The sequence below is a fragment of the Tenebrio molitor genome, chromosome 6, assembly GCF_963966145.1.
Source record: "Tenebrio molitor chromosome 6, icTenMoli1.1, whole genome shotgun sequence".
Lineage (NCBI taxonomy): Eukaryota > Metazoa > Arthropoda > Insecta > Coleoptera > Tenebrionidae > Tenebrio > Tenebrio molitor.
Genome location: NC_091051.1, coordinates 15,259,738 through 15,283,350, shown reverse-complemented (window position 1 = coordinate 15,283,350; position 23,613 = coordinate 15,259,738). Strand labels below are relative to the sequence as shown.

At 33.6% G+C, this 23,613-nt stretch overlaps 1 long non-coding RNA gene across 1 annotated transcript; it reads left to right on the top strand.

Annotated features, from left to right (window-relative positions):
* Positions 1–4,931: 4,931 nt before the first annotated feature.
* LOC138133833 (uncharacterized) lies at positions 4,932–6,064 on the top strand. Its single transcript, XR_011160541.1, has 2 exons — positions 4,932–5,403; positions 5,461–6,064. It is a non-coding gene; the product is annotated as an uncharacterized lncRNA (long non-coding RNA).
* The last annotated feature ends 17,549 nt before the right edge of the window (positions 6,065–23,613 follow it).

Here is a 23,613-nt window from a genome sequence, read left to right as displayed (position 1 = left end):
GTGAAATGACACCTACTTAATAATAAAAATTATCAGATTAAATTGTTATTTTTTATAACAGTATTGTAAAAACCGCTTTCTTCTACTGCTACAAAATAACACGCTAATTACACATGCGCAAACCGTTAAGTAATGATATTCATTACACACGACTGTGAAAATTGACTCTACGGCTTATTTATAAGTGTCATAATTCGGCGATAAGAATACTTTTTAAACAAGTAATAAATGAGTAACAACTCATTTAATACAAATAATTTGTGCTAGGAGAGAAAGTATCGTATTCTACTCATGTGTAATGGCTATTACCTACTCGCATGATTATAGCACTCACCTACGGCTCGTGCTGCAAGCTTGATTTTCAGGATTAAAGGAAAAGCGCACATTGAATGATATTCTATTTTAAGCTGGATTTTTTAAATATTTCAATTTCTCTTTGTTTTAGAAAAGAAATGATTTTACAAACTTACATCATATAATAATAATAAACAGACAGTTATCTAGCTTGCAACATATTAGCATGTTGGTTCAAATTTTTATCAGTGTGGTTTGCATTGACGAATCTTTTTGTATTTATTATTTAAACTGGCGTACACTTTACAGTTAAAACAATTAAAGTTTTGAGTGGTCACGTGAATTGTCTTTGCTGGTACAGAAACTCTTTCCGTAATTGAAGATTGATCGAGATTCGAAAAGATCACATCGGATGAGTGTATTTTGCAGAGCAATGTCGCCAATAATATAAGAATTGAACAGTTCGTCGAGAAGAAGCGATGAACAGAAAATTGAATTTATTTTTCAATCATTGCTGACTGATGGGCAGTGTCCGACAAGAAGCGGGGAAGAGGCAGCACAGGAAGGACGGCTGACATCCGACTAAATTCACTCTGGGGGAAAACGAACGACGGCATCAATTTCTTCAAGGATAATTGAAGTATTTGGCACAACGCACGGCCAAACATTGGCGTGGTTTTTTCGCGTTGTAAAAATCGCTAAAAACCGCCTGCGTAACAGTAACCCCGCGTTGTAAAACGAGAGCAGCACTTAAAAATCCTCCGCTTGCCGTCCTCTCTTCGCCTAAGTGGGAGATAAAATCGACACCGTGTATAATAATCATGTCCACTTTACATATGAAATGCGATATAATTGCATGCAGCACTAGGTCCTCGGCGGCCCTCTCGGCTCACCCTGTATCCCGCTACGCTGTGTTGTGCAGTGGCGGCCCGTGGAGTTCTTTCGAGGAGGAAACTACAAACAGAAATGGAACAAAACTTATCGCTAGAAATTACATTTATGTATTTTCATTTTTATAATTTTTTTTCAGTTGTAATTTCTCAAGTAGGGAAATCAAAAATAAGAGGATGGTCTCCTCCGAGAACTGTTATCTAAATCTAAATCTACGAGTAGATCAGATGTTTAACGGGAATAAGCTTTCTAAAATCTTTATCGTAGCAAAAATCTTATACAAAATTGACTGAAATTAACAAAAAATCGAAAGTGACAAATATAAAATATTTTTTATCTATGTATTTATTTGATCAGATCTAAAAAGAATACTCAATATTTATTAATTTTAAAACTACATACATACCTACCTACTTTATTTTTTATCATAAAAATGTAATAATTTTTGGTTTAGTTAATTAACTCGAATTTATTTGTTAACTGAAGAAGAATTCTCAGTTCTTAAGTTTGGAATTTAGAGAAAATGGCTTTAATTTCCAATAAAATCAATATTTTTATAAATTTCGTCTGACGTTCAAAACTTGACAAATTATTTATATCAAAATTCTGTCAAATTGATGCATCATTGATATTTTTTGGAACAAACTGATGAAAGTATCGCGTGTTCATTTAAATTTATCCTCAAAGTAGTCGATTGTGAACGCACCACGGGTTACAGATCACTGTTTAAATTTAACCTCACTTTTTGCGTTGTGTGTGTTTTTACCGTGGAGGGAGAAAAGACTGGAGATGGCACTAATTCAAATACGTGTACCAGCCCGCGAAAACTACAGAGTCATAAAAGGTTTCTGAATATAGATGCTAGGCCAATGGCTTCCTTTGCCTTCCTTCCACACGCATTGTGCTTCTTTATCTAGCGCATTGTGGACTGGGTCATAAAAGGTTGTTGCACGTGCTTTTAGAGGATACGGATTTTTAACATGGGAAGCATAGGAAATGCCATCTCCAGTCTTTTCTCCCTCCACGGTTTTTACTCAGCAGACTGAAGAGTGGTGCGTTCACAATCGACTCTTCAATGCCAACTTTGAGGACACATTTAAATGAACACCCGATATATTTTTTTACAGAATATTGATTTCCTACAATATTCATAACATTGTCGTTGGTCTGTTTACTTGTTAATCCTTCCAAAAGGAGATACATATTTTATAATCGAATGCGATCCCTTATTGTCAAAATTGTGTTTTCTAAACCACATCACGTACAGAAAAATTATTGTAAAAGAAAACGTTTGCATGCACTGTCAACACTAAAACTTTGCAAATAAACTTAACAAACAAAGTGTTGTTGTCTTAAGACATGCCTGTGTGCATATTTATATTTGACTTTTTTGGGTTTGTCGTTGACGAGCCGCCACCGCCACCGGCACGTTTGGTTTCTTTTCCGGGCGGCGCTCCGCCCCCCAATCTGTTGTGCGGTGCTCGCTATTGATGCACACAATGAAGCACCGGGCATTGTTTATGTATGTGCCGTATTCATATATTATTGCGCTTCTATCGTTACCCGATTGTTAACAAATCTCGTTAGATGTGTGCTTTTCAATCGACAAAGTATCGACGGTTCGTCCGCATAGCGCCGCACAGAATCCGAATTAAAAATTGACAGGGACGTTACCTGGCGGGATAGGGCTTTTAAGAGCGACATTCGCACATGATGGCAAAAATAGCGCACCGTGTATACACACCAAACACAACCCACCACATCGCATTAGGGCGCACCTTTTTACGGGGGCTTTTTAAAAATGTATAAAGGTTGAAGCGCAAGCTTTATCAGACTTAAAAGCTTTAAGCTCGGTGGCCAATTACTGCGCTAAAAAGCCTTGCATATATGATGGCCGCTAATACGGCTCCTGCAAAAAGCCTCCATTTCCTAACAAATAAACAAATTTATCTAAAGCTAATGGTGAACGTGCGCGCGATTCATTATTTATCTGTGAACCGTGGATGTTTTCGGATCTCGTTAATTGATGGGGTTTGGGAGAAAAATTGCGTGGTGCCAAAAGTTGACACGTTCTTCATAACGTGCTTTGTGTCGGTTTAATTGTAGTAAAAACATTCTATTTCAAGACGAAATGTAAAATTTTTTCTAACTAGAATAACACAAAAATCTTCACTGCGACTTTGGAAAAAATTATAATTTCAACGTTAAGCAGCAAGTTGAGTTGAACATTAGTTTTAATATGCATTACTATAATTTAATTTCTGGTGGAGTATTTGGTAAATCTTCAACACTATCTTCTACTTCCATCACTATTTGTTTAGTAAATTCTGATTAATATTCAAGTTTTGGTAAAAACACGGCTTGACATTCATTAATTGAATTTTATTGTTTACTGTGACCATGGTAACGTGATTCTCAAATTTTACTTTTGTGTTGATTTGTATAATAGTAGTTTATTTAACGAGTTCGTGCGTAAATTGGGCCTTTTTTGGCACGAGTGGGCCATTTTAAAACGCGAGTGAAACGAGTGTTTTAAAGGCCCAAGAGTTGAATACAACGTTTTTTTTGTTCGACGAGCCCCTTAAAGGGTCCAAATCGCTTATAGCTATTAAGGCAACAAGAGTTTTATAGACGATTTAAAAATCGAGATCGTAGTTTTAATCAGAGCGACCGCAGGGAGCGAGGATTTAATAGATCGAGATTTTTAAACTATAAAGGCCCATACACAATGGCGTTAACGTTACGTCGATGTTAAAACGTTAATGTTAACGTTAGATCTAGAAATTCAAAATTACATGTATTTCATAGTGCACCGTTCACAATGACGTTATGATGAAAATTAATGTTGCATGATATTGTTAGCGTTAACGTTAGTTCTAGAAATGTTCTGGATTCTTAACGTTACATTCTAACATTAGCCAACGGAAATAATTTATAAAAAGTATTGAAATACACGTAATTAGATCTAACGTTAACATTAACGTTTTAACATCGACGTAACGTTAACGCCATTGTGAAAGGGCTGTAAAACACGCGTTGTCTTCAAGATTTTTTCTAACGCTAACATCTTATCAGAAATTTTAATAAATTCAGAAATTATTCGAGGCGCGTCACAATATACAAAATGCGGAGGTTGCCGTGGGTACTATAGTAATAATATCAACAAATTTGGAAAAAAACAATTTTCATCGTTGAAATGTGCCAAAACGTTCCAGAAGAAATAAGAAAAAAGGGGCAATTTGTTACCAATGAAGTTTAAAAGTGCATACGAAAAGGTGTATGTTTCGTTTCAAGGCCGGAACAATAAAAAAAGCATCACGGAGGTAACAGAAGATGTCATTTTGGCTTTTCTTGATATGGGGTAAGCGTGTAGAACTTCATTAAAAGTTAATTCACACTACGGCAAGAATCATTTGAAGAGAATGTAAAGATTGCCATTTTCGATGGCCGGGCACTTGCATTGGATGAAACAGCAGAAGTTAAAAAAGAAGATGTTAGGAACAAGAGCACGAAGCTAATATGGCAGTTCCAATTCAATAATTGTACTTTTCACTTTTGTGATAATTACTGTAAAAACGATGAATAAAATGTTACTTGAATGATGTGTGTGAGCGTATTTTATGACTCTATAAGATACGTTGCTATTGACGACGTGTCTTATAGAGAAAAGCGTATTTTATGGGAAACATAAGGTGTGAGCTCAAATGTACCATGGAAACAGTATAAGATATTAGTGTTAGAAAATAGTTATTTACATTAGAGTACGGGATGTGAATTTTCCGGCACGACAACTGGTTTCGGGCACGATGGCGCAGCCGAGTGCCTGATTAGTTGGCGGGCCGGAAAATACGTCCCGTACGACATTTGTATTAGACTTTTCGGCTGACCAAAATATTAAATCTTTTAAAAATCAAGACTAATTTTATTGTAGAATTTGACATCGTCAATAAAGAATCGAATGCTGTGGAATCAATTCCTTGACGACCGTGACCGCTCATTTGTTTTTTTCCTAACAAATTATTTGCCGGCTAAATTTTCACGGTCGTGCTTCAAAATATGATTTTGGTGTATTAATCGAGTGAAAAAAATGTCTAGTAAATGATACAGAGTGAGTTAAATGTGACACCAGAGGCAGTACAACTAGTGGCAGGACTAAATTCTGAATTATTACCACAAAACTCGAAACAACGTTACATAGGACAATTTTTTCTCACGAAAGTATGTAATAACTATTCTTTAATTCACAAATTTTTAATAAACCATATTTTATTACAGACAGTTTTATTAATAGGTGTTTGTGGTGCCTGTCTCCGAAAGGAGTTATATACTCTGAAAATGGAAAATGTCAAGAGAAGATATTATATTGATAACTGACACAAAAACCAATATTTGTAGATCGTTTGCCATTACCAATCCAAACTGGGTTGAAACTGTGAAGAAATATATGGAAGTCAGGTTAAATTGGTATTAAAACAATTTCAAATAAAATTGACAAATATTTGAACCTTGATTGCCCTATGGACACAAGATTGAAGTTCCTAAAATGATTCGTGATGACTGATGGCCTTCCTTCAACATTAAAAACAAAATGTACTATGTTGCAGCTACAGCTCCTCAAACAATGGTGAGTTGTGTCACAAACTTCGATACAGTGCTTTAATCTACTTGAATTTTTAGCAGTTGCTTCCAATGTAACCATCCAACATTGAGAATTCCATCATCAGTACCGTAAAAGAAGCACCAGTACAACATATTGACATTCAACCCAGAAGTAATAAAGCTGACAGTTACCAAATTGTTTCTGCATTGTTCTCTAAAGTGGAGAATTGTAACAATAATGTTTACAACTGTAATTTTACAAAATAAATTATGTTAATAATGTTGCAAATTATTAAAATGTCTTGTACTTAACCACTACTTCCGAATCATCTTTCTTCAGGTGAATACAAGATTTTAGGGTTAGAACGTTTTGTAGATTTTTATTTTCCAGTTGCACTTTAGCACTAACAGCTAGTACTGGATAAAGTAGGTACACAAAACCATATATCAACTTCTGTGGTTTTGTTTTATTGTGCTATTTTGCAGATATTTATGAAATACCTGACAATTGTCAAACTTTTTGACATATACAGCTGCCAACGCAATAGGTTGTATTTTCCCTGTTACGATTATTTTCTTTTTCGATCGATATAAATTAAACAAACACATTTATCGGAAAAATTATACAGGGAAATGTGTTTTTTTACACTAAATTAAAGTAACGTATGGACACTTTAATTTTAAAGTAACTGTGAAAAGAATACATCAACGGTGTCCGCACATTTTTCCCGTACTCCACTAGATTTTTCCCACATTCCACTAGAAATTTTTGACATTGTACGGGAAATCGCACCTCCCTTGACCTAAAGTGTAAGGTAACGCTATATTTCCCAGATTGGGAGGCCGAAAAAATCTTTAAAATTAGCTTGACGTTTCGTTTTGACAAGTCGTGACATTTATCAAAATCCGTTCACACAGGAGAAAATTCTCAAATTCTGACAGTGTCGAACAAAAAAATAATTGATAATACCTATGCAAGAGAAACCGAAATCCTCGACGTTGGAAAAAATAGTATGTAATACACGTGAGGAAAGGTCCATTGCAAAACTCGAATGATTAGATCACTATCCAACTATCATTCTCGTTAAGCAATGCATCCTTTTCCTCAGTTATAATGGGTGTTTTTTAAAATTTGGTATCGAAATTGGCGTTGGAGAGTCGATTGAGAACACAACACTCGTGTAAAAGCGTAAGATTTAAACAGCTGATCCGTTATCCGTTATCCGTATAGTGCATTCACAATCGACTCTTCAACGCCAACTTCGACGCCAAATTTTAAAAAACACTGGTTATAACAATACAGGGTGCGTCTATTAAAACTTTATATCCGAATATCTTTTTTAATTATCAATTAAGGTAAACAATATTTAGCAATATTATATATCTCAATGACCTCTTGACATGTGCTTAACAAAAGTTAACGAAACCTGCAAGGATACAGAGTTATTTGAAAAATAACCGCAGTAAAAAAAATTTTTTTTAACTTTTTCTCAGATTACGGAGTATAACATATTCAGCTGTGGCCTCTTTATCTCCCTGTAGTGTTTTTATTACACTTTTACTGATGACTACGCAATAAATTAGTGTTAAAAAGAACTACTATTATTGTTTTTGTTTTTCCTTTTTAGACAAATTAAATAATGTGGTGTTGGGTTAAGTTTTGTTGAAATACTGCAATCAGATAAAAACTGATAAAATGTAAGAAGCTGTGACAGTGGAAGAGAAGGGAAAAGAATGATATGAAAGCTTATGCTTATATTGATATGAGACTAGAGAAAGACGAGAGAAATCTAGAAAACTGCAAAGAGAGAATTTTAGAATAATCTGCATTCTGCAATATGTTGTATTGTGTTGAAAGGGAGAGCAAGAATAAAAGCAAAAAAATGTTTGATGAAAGAAAAGAAATGAAATTAGATATTATAAATGTAAAAAATTAAATTAAACATGGCATAAAGGAAGCAAATATTTTATAACACTACAAAATAATGTGAATACGAGAAATGCGAGAAAATAATTATGCAATAAGTGTAGATGAGTAAATATTTTTTGAAGTTTTTTTAATGAAATTATTACCTACTTGTACTGTCAAGTTTTTTTTTTATATACAGAGTGATCACAAAAAAAACGGCCAGCTCGTATCTCTCTTATTTGAAATCCGATTTCAACAAGCGATTCATGAAACTAAAGAATTCAAAAAGTACTATAAACTGGATATAAAATGTTGCCCTTAGCAACCCTACCTTGCAAGGGTCAAGGGTCAATTTTATTTTTTAAATAGCAACATACAGTTTTTTGGTACAGTTAGATTCATTATGTTTTTCTGACCTCAAAAATATAGCACACCCTGTATGTTTAAATGTTATTCTAATTTTTAATTCTATTAGGAGCAAGTAGAACTTTATTCTTAACAGGCCATGAATTACTTATGAAGACATTTTTGTAGCCATAGAAACTATTTTTATTCGTTAGTACAAACAATGAAAATAACAATAAACATTTTTCAACGGAATTGTTCAAATTGAGCACCATTTTGTTCGAGGCATCTACGTATGACACTTTGCGTGGCATTCAGAAGGATTTCAGGTGGCGTTTCTCTGCATGCAGTAATTTCTATTATTTTCGAAATATGCTTGTAAAATATCCATAATTTCGTTATTATTCATTTTATTTCACAATACGAAATTGGAGAAAAAAATTAAACAAAAATTACGACAAATAAAGTTTATTATCAAAATAAATTTTTATTTTTTGTGTTTCCATGGCTACAAGTAATTCATGGCCTGTTACGAATAAAGTTCTACTTATTCCTGATAATTTGTAATTGACATTTATTTATTTCTTATGTTAGAATAACATTTCAATATACAGGCTGTGCTATATTTTTTAACTCGGAAAAACATAATGAATCTAACTGGACCAAAAAATTAAATGTTGCCATTAAAAAAAATTAAGTTGACCCTTGACAAGGTAGGATTGCTAAGGGCAATATTTTATATCCAGTTTATAGTACTTTTAGAACCCTTTAATTTGATGTACCGCTCATTGAAATTGCACTTCATATAAGAAAGATATAAGCTGGGGCGTTTTTTTGTGATCACTCTGTAGATAAATATGCACATCGTTGAAAAAACCTAATTTTAAGTTTTCTCTTCTCTTTTCCAAATTCAAAATGCTTCGCATTTTATCTCTTTGTTTTGTTATTTTTTTGTTTATTACTTGCTCGATTTTGTTTATTTTTTAACTAAACTTTTGAACACATTTTTTTTTCGTTTTCCTTTACCAGAGATTTGGGATTTGGTTTAGTTCTTTATTATTACGTTCTATCCATTCTCGCATGTAAATAACAACACACATTTGTAATATGTCATGTCTGGAATTTATTGATAAATTTACTGTACAAAGAACTAGACTAAAATAAAATTTAGTTAAGTCATAACACGAAATGTACGGGGTCATTATAAATGACTGTCTCACTCAGTAGGCGTTGGTGACGTAGTTGAATGTGCCGCAAGCTTTATAACATGAGTGAGACTAGCATCGCCGATAGGTAGCGCTGCTAGCGGTAGTGTAAATTTGTCTACTAGTTTGTCTAACTTTGCGAAGCTAGCGGCACATCTCAAATTTGTGTGGGTTTTCAACGCCAACTGCGATGGGACAATCATTTATAATGAGCCTGTATAAAGTAGGTATATTAAATTTCTCCTGAAAGTTGGCGTTGAAGAGTCGGTTGTGAACGCACCACGGATTGCAGATCACGGATCAGCTGTTTAAATCTAACCTCATTTTTTGCATTTTTTGTGTTTTTACTCTGCAGACGAATGAGTGGTGCGTTCACAATCGAGTCTTCAACGCCAACTTTGAGGAGAAATGTAGTCTATCATTTCAGTAAATCTTATTTAACTATTCAAATGATTCTAAATGTAAGCTATATCATATTTTTACTCAAAAATATTGGGTAATTTAAAATGATTGTGTATTATTTATTTTTTTATGGAATAAATATTACAGTGTACAAAATTTTTCAAATTTCTCGTTTATTGCATTATTTATCCTAAGTTAATGCAAAACTGATTATAAAAATACCGTCAGTTCTTGTGAAGTGTTAGCTTGAGCTTCATAGTGTTATCAGTTATCACAAACCTAACAGTTTTTTTTTTTATTTTACAAATTTTGGTCGAAAATATTACTAAAAGCTGCGTCTAAGACCCAGGAATAATTTTTGAACGCAGCGGAATATTTAATATTTTGGAAATTACAAATATTCAAATTTTACTAAAAATAAAGAAAAAAGTATCAACAAAAAAAATGACAGCTGCAACGAACCTCAAAGTACTGTCCTGAGCAATACATTTTGGTCGTCAATGTCATTTCAAAATTTGGTTAGATTTTCACAAATTTAAGATTTTTCCCTGCCTGATTATGCCCATGTCAACAAAGTGTCAAAAAAATGACAATTAATGTCTTACAACATGATGAAAGGTTATGATATTTACGACTGTTTCACAATGGAGCATTTTCGATTGCGTCAAAGAATGATGACCTTGACGATCAAAATTTATTGCTCGCGACTGTACATACAAGTATGGGAAAATGATCACAATTTGAACACTTTTGTTGCCTAGTGTTATTTTTTATTACTTTTATATTTTATAATCGTGTTACCAATCTTCATACATTTTTTGAACAGTCCATTATTGTTAACAATAACTAAATACAGAAATGAGTAATAGGTCCCGGCTATAAAAAATTTCAATATCAAAGGTTGGTTATTAGCCCTCGCTTTTTGGAGAGCAATATTGTTCTCTCTTTGCTATGTACACATTTTCCAACTTTTTTAGATTTTTATAATTTTCATTTTATAAAAATGCATTCAGTGTGCCAAATAAATCCCTAACTCAGTAATCAATTTTTCACTACAAAAAAACAGTCCCAGAACAGACAATAATTTTCCATGCACAAAGAACACCTTTGAACTTCGGTATTTGCCAGTTTATAATAAATAACCGTATGGTCCGACAGTTCAAATCACTTGTGATTTCCTCGTATTTTTATGTTCAATCACTGTGTATACAAGTTAAGTTGTCCCTCAGAAATCTCAAGGTTTGAAAAATATATACGCAGATTCGTCGCAGTGAAAGGGTTAAGAGAAAGATGTAATGTAATAATAAAAATGGGTTGATTCCACCTCCTGCTTTTAATCTTGATCCTGTTTCTTGTTAAAGCAAATTAAGCTCTGTATCAGAGCAAGAAAGTTAGGAAAGTTTCAGCTTTTCAGTGTTTCAGCTTTTCAGTCGTTAACTCAAGACGTCTAAATAATGCATGAGACAGATAAATAATTAAAATTTTGGCAAAGTCTTTTAATTAAGACTTTCAGTGTTTATGTTAAATTAAAAGCTATTTTCATATTTTTCCGCATCCGTTTGATGAATCTGCGAGCTTTTTACGAGCGTCCATAAAAAGCGCCGTCCAACTCCCCACGGTCCACCACCGATAACAATCAAGTGAGGGACGAGCCGCCGCGTCCTGTTTCGTCCTTAACCGGAGAAGTTTTTCATCCTGGCTCTAAGTGGAGCTTTTAATTCAATTCGTAAGTTGCGTATTAATATTCGTATAATTATTCTCCTCGCTGGCATCGCTCGCGAGGATTTGTCTCTTAAATTATAATAACAAAGCCGAATGTTAGCACGACATGAAAGGGGTGCGAGTGTGGTACATATTCGTAGAGCTCTGCCTTATTGTCAAGCCCACCATCACATGAAATCCGAAATGGTATCTGCATAGCCCGAGGACGTTGAAATGCGACAATACCAACCCCGTCTTTTACCATATGTCTGTATGTTCTGCTTCAGCCCCTTGCACGCATTCGTGTAATTCGCAATTTACCCCAACTACGCAAAAATAGTTACGGTTATTGTTTTAAAGGGAGCGGCGCGCCGCCTTCAGGAGGCTGACGAGCAGAATTGCTTCATCTGATTTAGAGAGCTTTTTGCAAATGCGTCTGCAGATATTGCGTACGGGCTCCAAGGCCAGATAATGTAATCCTGAGAAAAATTATTTTCTACATGACGAGGGCTCAACACATAAAAATATGCAATTTTACGTGTATATAGGTTTAATTTCTTAATTGCTTCGAAATTTAAAGAACGTCTTGCTACGACTCTAGTGAAAAATAATCGTCAAAATATGTCATCCTTGCTACCCGCTTTTAATTGTTTAAGTAAATTGAAAAAACTTCAATGTTTCGATTTTCTTTGCTATGTAAGTGTCCTAAGCAAAGGAGAAATTGCTTCAACTACATTTAAAACATTTTTCCTTGTTGTTAAAGTAAAATTTATTTACTATACTTCGTTAATGCCATATTTGAAACAACACTGAAGACAACGAAAAAACAACGTGGAAAGCTTTTGTGAACTTTCTTGGTAATGAGAAGGCTTCATCTTATAAAAGTATTGTGGACAAGGACTGTAGTAGCAATATAAGTCTAATTTTTTATCGCTTCACTTTATTACTTTCCTGAAAATCTTAGATTTTTTTTTTGAGTGATGAGCAAAACGAAAGATTCTATCAAGATGCAAAGGAGGTTGAGAGACGATAATGGATAATGGAACATCAATATCTTCTCCAACTATATGTAGGATACTCAAGCAAGAAGAAAATATGTATTGTATGTAGAAGAAATAAAAGGAAAAGAATTTTCACAAAAAAAAAGAAAATGTGTATATAAAGTTGATTACCTTATTGAACTTTTAAATTAAAATATGTGAAGGCTAAGATTTTACGTTTATGACTTTTACTACATATGTTATATTTGTTAAACCAGGGGTAATAACAGAGCTATTAATAATTTAATTAACCTAATTATTTAATGAAAAATGCTTCCGTGATCGAAAAAAATATATTATTTTTGGATTGGGCATTGACATTTGAGTGATTCAGGCAATAGTCACAAAACTTAAATGTCAAGAGAATAGATAAAATTTAATTAGTTGTTACTATTGAAAACATGTTTAGAAGAAAAGGAAATTTCCAATTTGTTCTCTTGTTCCTAGAGCTCTCAGAAAATCCCTACGAGTTTCGAATCACTTTGAATCGAATTATAAACAATTTTAATTATATTGAGCGATTCAAAATGATTGTGGATACGTATGGCATCTATGTACGAAAATTTGGATAGAATTGACATTTATTTGACAGTTCATAGTCGCGCAATTTTGAAAATTGTCAAGTCAACGTGCCATGGTATAAAAAAAATCAAATGCACGTAGAAATGTCAATTCTACCCCACTCACACAGTTGCCACATACATTTTCGTACATTCTTGCTATAAAGTTCATTCACGTTGGATTTTCTTCATCAAGGTCAAATTATTTAATTTTTTGGCAGTGTGATATTTACTTCAATAATATTTTAGTTGTGTATGTCGCCAATACGAGCTAATAAAGTAACCATGTCATGCGTAGACTGTAGAGGTTAGGTCGAGATAGGTATTTTTCAGTTCTTGGCCACATTTAATTAACGCAATTTTCAAATTAGCTGTTAATAAAACCTTCTTTTTTCTTTCCGCCATGGTAAAATTAACCAGGCATAGGATAGGAATAGAATTTTATGAAAAAAATATGTGCAGGTTTGCAACATGACAACAATTTGACAGGGAAAATCCAACGTGAATGAACTTTACTTATGCACAATCATTTTGAATCACCCAATATAGTGAATACGTCAAGAAAATACAGGGTTATTCTCTAAATGATTGTAGTCGAAGTAGGCGTGAAAACTGAATGTAAAATTTAGGGTTTCCGCTCCACATAAAAAAACATCAAAATGATGTGAATAAGTGAGTATACACCGTTCACACACGGGAGTTAAATTAGGTGCAAAACAACTCAATATTTCTGGATTCAATCGTTAATTTAACAAAAATAAATAAAAATCTCTTCACCGCACTGTTTACCTAAAAAATGACAGTGACAGCGACAAAAATGACAGTTCACATGAAAGCGGCAAAAATGTAATAACATGGGCATGGCCTACTTCGACTACTCAGCCCAGGATTTCATTTGAACGCGCGATATAATAGGCGTTGAAAAAAGTAAACAATTTGGAACAGTGTAAAGTTTAAATTTCCCGCCGTTTGACACGAATGACATTTCTTTATGTTTGTTTTCAGCAAAAGGTGCCCTTAGATATTAGCTGCGAGAATAGAAATCGATAGTTATTCTATTTTTAATGTAGGTAACACATTGCAAAGAAAGAAAAAAGAAGATTTCTGATTAGAAAATGCTAACGAGTAACGAGTACTTGCATTGTTCGCCGATATACCTACTTATGTAAAAATTTGACTTAAATTTAATTTACAATAAAATTAAAATGTTTTTTTCTAATTTGCTGTTTTAACAAAGTTGTTAACGCATTCCTCTTGAATGCATTAATAAGCTATTAACACATCCGAAATCTAGGAACTATTTTCAGTTGGTAACACACATTGCCAGCAGCAAATTGGCTCTGGTATTCTCTGTTATTTGCCGCATTTCTAGATAATTCATCTTTAATTATTGCAATTTCACTTACGAAAAATGACAATTATGTTTAGTCTAGATTCAAATTTAAAAATTTACTTTAAAAAATGTTAACCATGAAATAAATGTGTCAGTGTCACCAACTGCCACAAAATTCCCCAAATTAGCAAAATTGATTTTATTTGTAAAAAAACATGTATTTAATATACAAATTTAAAAAAAAAAGCATAAAAAATTCATTTTATAAAACTTAAGAGCACTCGTCATTTGCAGGCACTCCTGCTTGCAGCAGTCGTGCTGCAAATCTGACTCGTGTCTTAATATAAGTTTTATAAAACTCATGTTTTAATATACCGTGCGATCAAATAAAAAAAAATTAGAGAAGGCGAAAATGGTGATTTGAACCAATCAAAGCATCAGAATAACACAATCCAGGTAACTCGATTTTTTTTAATTGATCGCACGTTACTATTATATGTTATTGGAGTTTCTATGAAAATCATTGTATTATACAGGGTCATTATAAATGATTGCCCCATCGCAGTTGGCGTTGAAAACCCACACAAATTTGGGATGTGCCGCTAGCTTCGCAACATTAGACAAACTAGTAGACAAATTTACACTACCGCCAGCAGCGCTATCTATCGGCGATGCTAGTCTCACTCATGTTATAAAGCTTGCGGCACATTCAACTACGTCACCAACGCCTACTGCGATGAGACAATATTTTATAAAGACCCCGTACTTACTATTCCGGACACGGAATCTTGGCCAACATTTTTTAGACATTTCTAAAAAAAATGATGTAAACCAATGATTAATAAATGACAATTATTAAAAATCACTTTGAAGTTTTTCTTGTAACATCAAAAAACCAGGAAAATGGCATAATCGAGTCAAAAGTTGGGTTGTATTCAATAAAGGCCAGTTCACACATATTTTGTCAGTTGTGGCCAAAATTCCGTGACCGCAATTGTACAATTGCGGAGATGTAATTTTAGACGTCAAATTTATGTCAATTCAAAAGCCAGTTTTACATTTTTATGTCAATCGAATGACAAATCGTCCAAGATTCCGTGTTCGCAATAGTACTACACTTAATTGAATTTGTAAAAGAAAGAATTAATATACTAACGAATTATTAACTTGCTCTAGTTTGTATTTGATTCATTATTAACGTTATTCACCAGGAAATCTAAATTAGCATAAAACTTAAAACCGTAATAAGAAATTTTATAAATCGACTTTGATTTAGTTAATACAACTAACTGTACAATACATTTGAATTTTTGATTAATTATAAATTATTGTCATTAACATTTAGATATTTTCAATAAAAATTTAATTGAGGATCCTATAAAACAAGTTCCGGGATTTGACCTACCCAGGAAAATCTGCTGCAAATTAAATCGCTTTAGAACCGGCCATGGCAAATGATAATATGCTGTTTCACAGGAACATTCGTGAAAACCTCTCTTGTGAATGCGATGCAGAAAAAGAAACCAGCCAACACATTGTAGAAGAATGTCCCCTTACTAAATTCCAGCAAGTTTTCTCCGCACTTCATATACTTACAGAAGACGCCGTAAATTATATTTTTTTTCATAGGAATATACAGGCTGATTCACGTAGCCCTTTCATTAGAAACTTTCTGATTTCCCCAAATCATATTACATAATAGTTATGAAAATTGGTAGTTGACTATAATCGACTACTCCAAGTTGAAATGAAATATTTTCAAAATGGTGGCACTTCCGAAAATACCGGAAATCGATGCCATCTTAATTTTTTTTAATAGAAAGGCCTCATTTTGACTCCACATTTCTATGTTAAATTTTTAGTTTAGAACGTCTTTTTGTCAACACTTATCTCTCACCGTTTTTTTCGAAAAAAACCGAGGTTGCAGGGGTTCATTAACAAATTTATAACTCCTGAACCATCGGAAATAAATAATTGATTTTTTTTAGTTGAATTCCTAAAGACCTGGCCGATCTTTTCAAAATTGCTAATAAAAAAATTTCAAAAGCTTCATTTTTTTAAATGGCAACCATCATTTCTGACACTAGATGTAAATGTAAAATTTGATTCTAAGCCTACTTTTATTAACATTGTGTATGCCTATTCCCAGCCGTTTTGGCGTAATTTCGATTTTTTGAGTAAAATATTCTTTTTTTTATAAAACAATTGTTTTATTTGAATTTTTATTCAAAAATCACATGCAATAAACAGTAGATAACAACGAAATATAATTATTATTAAAAAAATAAGCAAATTAACAAAAAAATATTTTCAATGAAATCATTTACATTAAAATATTTTTTTGTTAATTTGCTTTTTTTTATTGTTTTGTTGTTATCTAATATTTATTGCAATGCTATTTTTGAATTTAGTGATTTTTATGTCAACCAATCTCTCTCTGGACAAACTATATCAAGTGTAATAATTGTAAAACGTTTGTTTCAAACGTCAGTTTCAGTTTGTCTAATAAATGAAACTTATTTATTAATTTCTCTTCATAGTCGTAAAAAAAGTATACTATTCTACTCGCAGATAATGGCTATTACTCGCTCGGATGAATTACGCCACTCGCCTTCGTCTCACGAGTAATAGCCATCATTAGCCGCTCATTGAATAATATACTATTGTAATACCATATATCAGTCAGTTTTGAAAAAATCTTTTTTTTTTTGATAAATTAAAATAAAGCACAGAATTAACAAAAAACACATGTCGTCATGAATTAAGTTAAAGTTAAAGTTAAACTTGTCGACAGTGACAGCATGTGGTGCCAGCTATACTTCGTTCAGCGAGAGATTGGGAGATTTTAAATTGTAAGCTTGTAACCCAACACTACAAAATACACTAGAATTAGAGCATAATTTCAGGGCAAAAAATGTTACTGCTTGAAGGATATATGTATTTCAAATTTTGCGCGCTAGGTATTACTTTCTCTGCGTAGAATTTAGTGATTTTTATGTCAACTAATCTCTCGCTGGACAAACTATACAAAATTTCACAAAGGGAAATAAACAGAATTTGTAACACTACAGAGAAAGAAAGGGGTGGGAAATAGAAAGAAAAATGTTACTTTTACTTTTGTGGAATTGTAATTTCTCTTTAGATAAAGCTGTATGCAGGAATAGGAAAGCCCGTAGGGCAAATACAGCATTATAATAATAATACAAAATATAACACCACACTCTTGCCCAGATTTTTATTTAAACACCCAACATAACTACCATATTTTCAAAATAGCTAATCCGACTTGCACAAAAATTAATATGCTTTGGATACTTACTATAAAACAAACATTTTTCACAAAGAAACACATATTCCAATCGGTGTTTTTGTAGATACGTTATGGTATATTTCCAAAACTACTGGTCCAGTTGGAGTCATTACTGGGATAAAATAATTAAATCCGTGCATTTTTATGGCAGTGTATTCCTGAACAAAAGAAAACTTCATGAGCAGACAGACATACGGATAACACGGCCGGTGAATTTGATCTTATCTCGAATACGATTTTTCAACCATGCTTGCACTTCATTACAGAATATGGAAGTAAAAAAACACCACCTGTTGAATTGCGTTTTCAAACAAAAAAGTCATTACAGTAATTTATTTATTTGGCTCACATGAATGAACGTAAAAAGTCAACATTAAATTGTCGAATTACCAACGGATCCCCGCACATTTTACAGGCTTGATCAATATCTAAAACGATACTATTAGAGAGCCTGAAGATAAGAGTCAGTCAGTTACAGCTAATTTGCAATAAACTGATATAACTGACAACCATAGACTGACAACCACTGATGATAATGATGATAATATAACCTTTCTTTGTTCATTTTTAAACAGCTTTGCTGAATGTAATTTGGGGTTAGACTGCACTGTTGGTGGTCTTGTGATTTTGGTACAGTTCGTATTGAGTATTAATGGCTAGATAGTTTGTTATAAAACAATAAAAATGATGTGTATAAACTTATTGCAGCTTGCAGCAACAAATAATCCGAAAACAGAAGAGAGATTTTTAGATACACGCTTTTAAACGCGATAGCAAATTAAAAAAATACAGAGCTGTCCCAGAACTCGCGGATCAAACTTACAGTGCGTTTTCCTTGGTGATAACTGAAAGCAATAGCGTTTAAAAAAAAGGGCAGGGTATAATCGTTTTTTTGTAATGAATAATTAAAGTTGACCAATCAGAAGGACGCTGTTAATTTGAATTTTACGTAAATTTAACCAACGGTTTGAATTGCCTAGCAACATAATTCTAGTAAGAATGGTATGGAATTTCAAGTAAATGTTTGGGCAACTGTGAAGATTTTGACAACGTCAAGTTATAATTTGATTCGAAATTGTCAAACTTCGTATTGAAATCATGTATACAGCTGCAGAGTATGCCGAAATGCTCATAATTTGTGGAGAGGGCCGGCGCAATGCACGTGAGGATGCAAGGGAATATGCAATACGTTTTCCACGACGTTTGCCACATTCAAATTATAACGTATTTCTAAGGTTGGTGTACCGTGCTCGAGACACTGGGTCCTTGGTGCGTACCTGACAAGAAATTGGTGGTCCCCCGCGAGAAGTTAGAACGCTAGAGACTGAAGATGCTGTTCTTCAGTCCTTTCATGACGACGGTAGAAGCATATTTGAAGAACTATATTTACCGCGAACCTATCAATATTTTAGAAGAACTAAATGACCAAATTCACGAAACACTGGCTACTGTTATTCCTAATATGTTTAAACTGGCAAAGGAAAATTTAATAAAACGAGCTCGCCTATTCCTTCAGATGAAACGTGGTCATTTTGAACACACTTTATTTTGCAAGTTTCTTATTTCATTTGTTGCATTCTACATCGTTTAGTTATAAAATTTGATCTTAAATTTTTACTAATAATGATGCTAAAATAAATAGGTTAGTTCAATCCAGTTTTGTCTTCTTTCTTTCAGAACTGCCACTATGCTTGATCTGTTGTTCAAAACCTACGTGTAACTCCTTTTTTTGCAATGTCAAGAATGTTCCTAAAAGTCTTTTCTTTCATTTGGACGATGAAAAGTCCCGCTCGTGTAGCTGCACTAATACGTTGCAGATGCAGGGTGTATGCACAGGAGTCAGGATAAATTTCTTGTGATTCCGATTCACTTCACAGGCCCAGCATATTTCACTTTTTACTAAGATTTTTAAGGTAGTAATATTACTCACTTGACGCTACGGCTACGTCGCCATTTTACCTTACATCAACAAAGGTTCAATTCATCATATCCCTCCCGTCAATTTCCCATACCCCTCAAGGTTACAATTGCTCTGGAAATTTTCACTCATAACAAACCATATTTCATTCATTGCTGGAAAAAGACACATCTTGTGTTGCCTGATTTAGATTCTATACATTTGTTCACCTTCTTTTGGCGAAATTATCCCATTTTTGGTTATTTCAGAAGTACCTGTCACTTTTGACGTCTGTTCCGACAAGTCGACCAGATAAATATTGAATATAATTTTATGATTCATCAAATTATACGTTGCTTGGCAATTGAGGGAAGGTACTCAATTTTCTCATAAAGGGAAAATTAGATCGAGCTCTATTGGTCAATTTGATTAATTCATAACTAAAAAGCTGTTGCACCCTGACTATTTTTCTAAACGTTTTTTACCTTCATTACGATCAAGGAATATACAGTTTAAATTTGATCCGCGAGTTCTGGGACAGCCTGTATATTGGAAATATGAAATATGTGAAAAATAATTAAATGGCACTTTGTTTAAAGAAATATAACTATAATAATGAACATTTGTCATCTTCTATTTTTTTTTTGTTCATTTAAACTGGAATAATAATTACAGGGTATCTATAAATGATTGTCGGGTCAAGCCAGCTTTGTAAAAAAATATGCCGCCTTTTTGAAACAAATATTCAGTTTAAATTTATTATTAACTGTGACTTCTCACATTAATGACGTTTTATGTGAATTTTCAATCCAGTAATGACGTTTTATGTGAATTTTCAATCCAGTTTTCGTTTCTTATATTCATTTTATCACAGTTAATAAACACCAAAAATTTGTATTTTTCAATACAAATTGCAAATACGTCCGGTTTTAGAACTAAACAAAGTTTGTGAGGATAGGATCTAGCCAACAATCTAACCCGAAAATGTGAACAGAATTTATCGAATTTATTCTACATATTATAAAGCGGCACATTCAAAATTTGACAAGATTTCATAGCAAGCTGGACCAGACAATCATTTATAGATTTTCTGTATATATCTGACAGAAACCTAAATTTATATTTTTGGTTGTCCATGTCGTTAATAGATAATACGTTAGACGGCAAAATTTCCAGGATAACTTTTGACTCGTTAATAAATATAATAATTACGAATAATTAAACACCCCGAGCGGATGTTAGTGGTTTCTCCAGTATAATTGGACTGCTTTTTCATTTCCTACACCCGCGAAAAAAATAGTTTACGTTCGTCGTGGGGGCGCTCGCTTGGAAATTAGGGCTGCCCCATCGAAATCAGCATGCGTGTATTTGAAATTGAAATGAATGGTAATAGATTCAAGTCGGTTTTTTGATGTGGATCGTGATCAGATGGACCCAGCGTGGCATCCCCATCGCATCTGTTACGTTTTTCGCGTCCGCTTTTAAATTTTCACACCTTGATGGCTTCAATTTGCAATTTTCTATCCGATAATCTGCAATACACAAGAAAATACGTCGATTAGTCGAGCCCGTGGTCTTCCTGTCCTATTTCTGATAGGGGATGAGAAGGAAGCGTCGCGATTGGTGCGCTGAAATGACAGCTCCGAGCATAAGAATGATTACTTTTCTCCATCATCGCCGGAAGCTCCCGTCCAGTTTCGAGGGTGTCCACACGCGGGATAATTACGCGTCCGTACATAAAAAAAAGGGACGGCTTTTGCTTTCGGACATAATGGAATTATCCCACGGACAAACACTCCTGAAAAATCTTAAGAATCTCGGGGAAATTCAATCTAAACAACCCGCTCAAAAGTAGTTTCCCTCGAAAGTTGAAAGAGACACCAACGTCGGCCGTCCATTAAAAAGTCATTAAACATCATCTCTTGCAATTACAAACTTACTGTATCTCGTCACAAGTTCCACAACAACTCTCCAACTTCTTCGAAACCATTAATTACTTAACCCAGCAATAACTATAGATCAATACGGAGCAAAAAACCAGAAGAAAGGTGTTAATTTAACGATTTTTCCGTCGCTCGATAGGATAATTACAGAGTAGAGAGGACGCGCGTCCTGATTCACACACTTTTGCCAACAATGACTTAGTTTTTGTCGACTTAATTACCAGGTGGCGGCCCTGTTTTGAAATGTTTTGATTGAGCGATTGTCGGTTGTAAAATTGGCTGAATAGGATGGGAGGGACGTTTTAATTCTTTACATATAAATATTTGCGAGAGGGCGGGACGTTCACGTGTCATTAAAGTGGCGACACGTGGAGGACGCGTGTCTCAAAAGCTGTCATTAATACAGTCACTGATTGCCGAGATGTTGGGAACAACTCTCGGCAGGAACCTAATAATAGACGGGATCGAAATTTAATTTCCACCAATTGATACAAACGAACTCAAAATTTCGACAAATGGGGGCTGAAAAGTGGAATCTGATTCGGGCAAAAATATGGTGCAATAACAAACGCACACTCTCGGAGAACTCGGCGAGAAAAGTCAATTTTGAATAAATCAACAAAATAAAAGTGTGTTAATTCGAATAGTGAAACAAATTATGTTGCAGAAATAACAAAATAGAATATTTCATATTAGCTACGTTCAAAAAAGTTTTGCGTGTGACACTAAGTAAAAAATAAAAAGTAGGAAAGCAAAAATCTTTGGTGAATACGTTTTAATCTTATTTATAAAGATTAAAATAAGAAACGATTGTGTTAAAGTTGAAGGAGTAGGTAGAATTATATTTTCGTTTTGTTTGTATTATAAGGTTTTAGAAACTTTTCTTTTTAACAAAAAACGATGGTTATAATTAACTTAGAATTCTGTGCCGTATAATTTATGATACAACAAGATCCAACTTTAATTTCTTCGTTTGAATTAATTATTTTCTAGAAAAACCTCTCTCTCCGATAATTATAGAGTTATACTGTCGATTTGAATCATTACTTGATAACTCATGCAAACCTGTAATTAAATAATCACAGTTTGTTTAATAATTAATGTTCAATTTGCCAAACATTTTGAAATCTATAAGGGAAGTAAAATTGTTTAACAACCATCTTACAAAATGTGAGAAAAATATTTTTTGAATTCACTACCTGCAAAATGACATTTCGCGACCGATAGTAGTCCGCGAAATCGATGTTGGCGCAGGCCATTTTGAAGCACTAGTGCGCGAACATCGCTTTCGTGCACTAGTGTTTCAAAATCATCCAAAAAGCCATTTCTCCAATTTGATTGATGAAAATTTCGAAAGAGTGAAAATAAATCGCTATAAATTCGATTGACACTTTGGCAAGCGCATGGACAAGCGCCGTCCTATTCACAAAGGGTATACGACAAATCAGACATAATGTTCGTTGCAAAAAATATTGTGTGAGAAGACGTATTCGGCACATTCGGGCAAATGAAGCACTCGCTCCTTTGTCGCTCGTGCCTCTAATAATGCGTTCATGCGCGAAAAATGTCTTCTCGCACTCGGTTCGTAAATAATTATTAATTTGCGGACTGAAAAAAGAAAATGACAAAATGAGAAATAAAATACAAAATACGAGTCTCGATGTGGTAATTAAACATTATTTTAAATTTTATTCAAAAAACCAGTGATTATAGGTATGTATGTGTGAATTTAAAATAGTCACTGGTTTCCAAAATTTAAATTTATCAAAATTCAATCCTCTTGTGCTGTTATTGTTTTATTATTATGTTATTATATATTTTATTTTGTCTTGTTATAGAACAACATATTGATTTAGAAAGAAACAACAAAACCGAAGAGGTTTTTTAATCAGCTATTAGGTGTTTTAATATAATAAATTATGCAGGTTCAACAGTCTGCCACCTTTTTGAAAACAAAATGTAGAAACCATCAGCCGAAAAAAGCTGCAACTTTTTCAAGAAACGACGTTGCAAGTTTTTACTGGAAGCGCCGGATCAAGAGTGGAGCCTTCAGAAAGTTATACTAATGATGAGCATACATATTCGGTGGCTGTCGTTGTGATGATTTATGCAAAATGATGAAATGGAATAGTTATTATTTGTTATTATTTTCAATATACAAATTCTTTTCATAAAATCGAATTT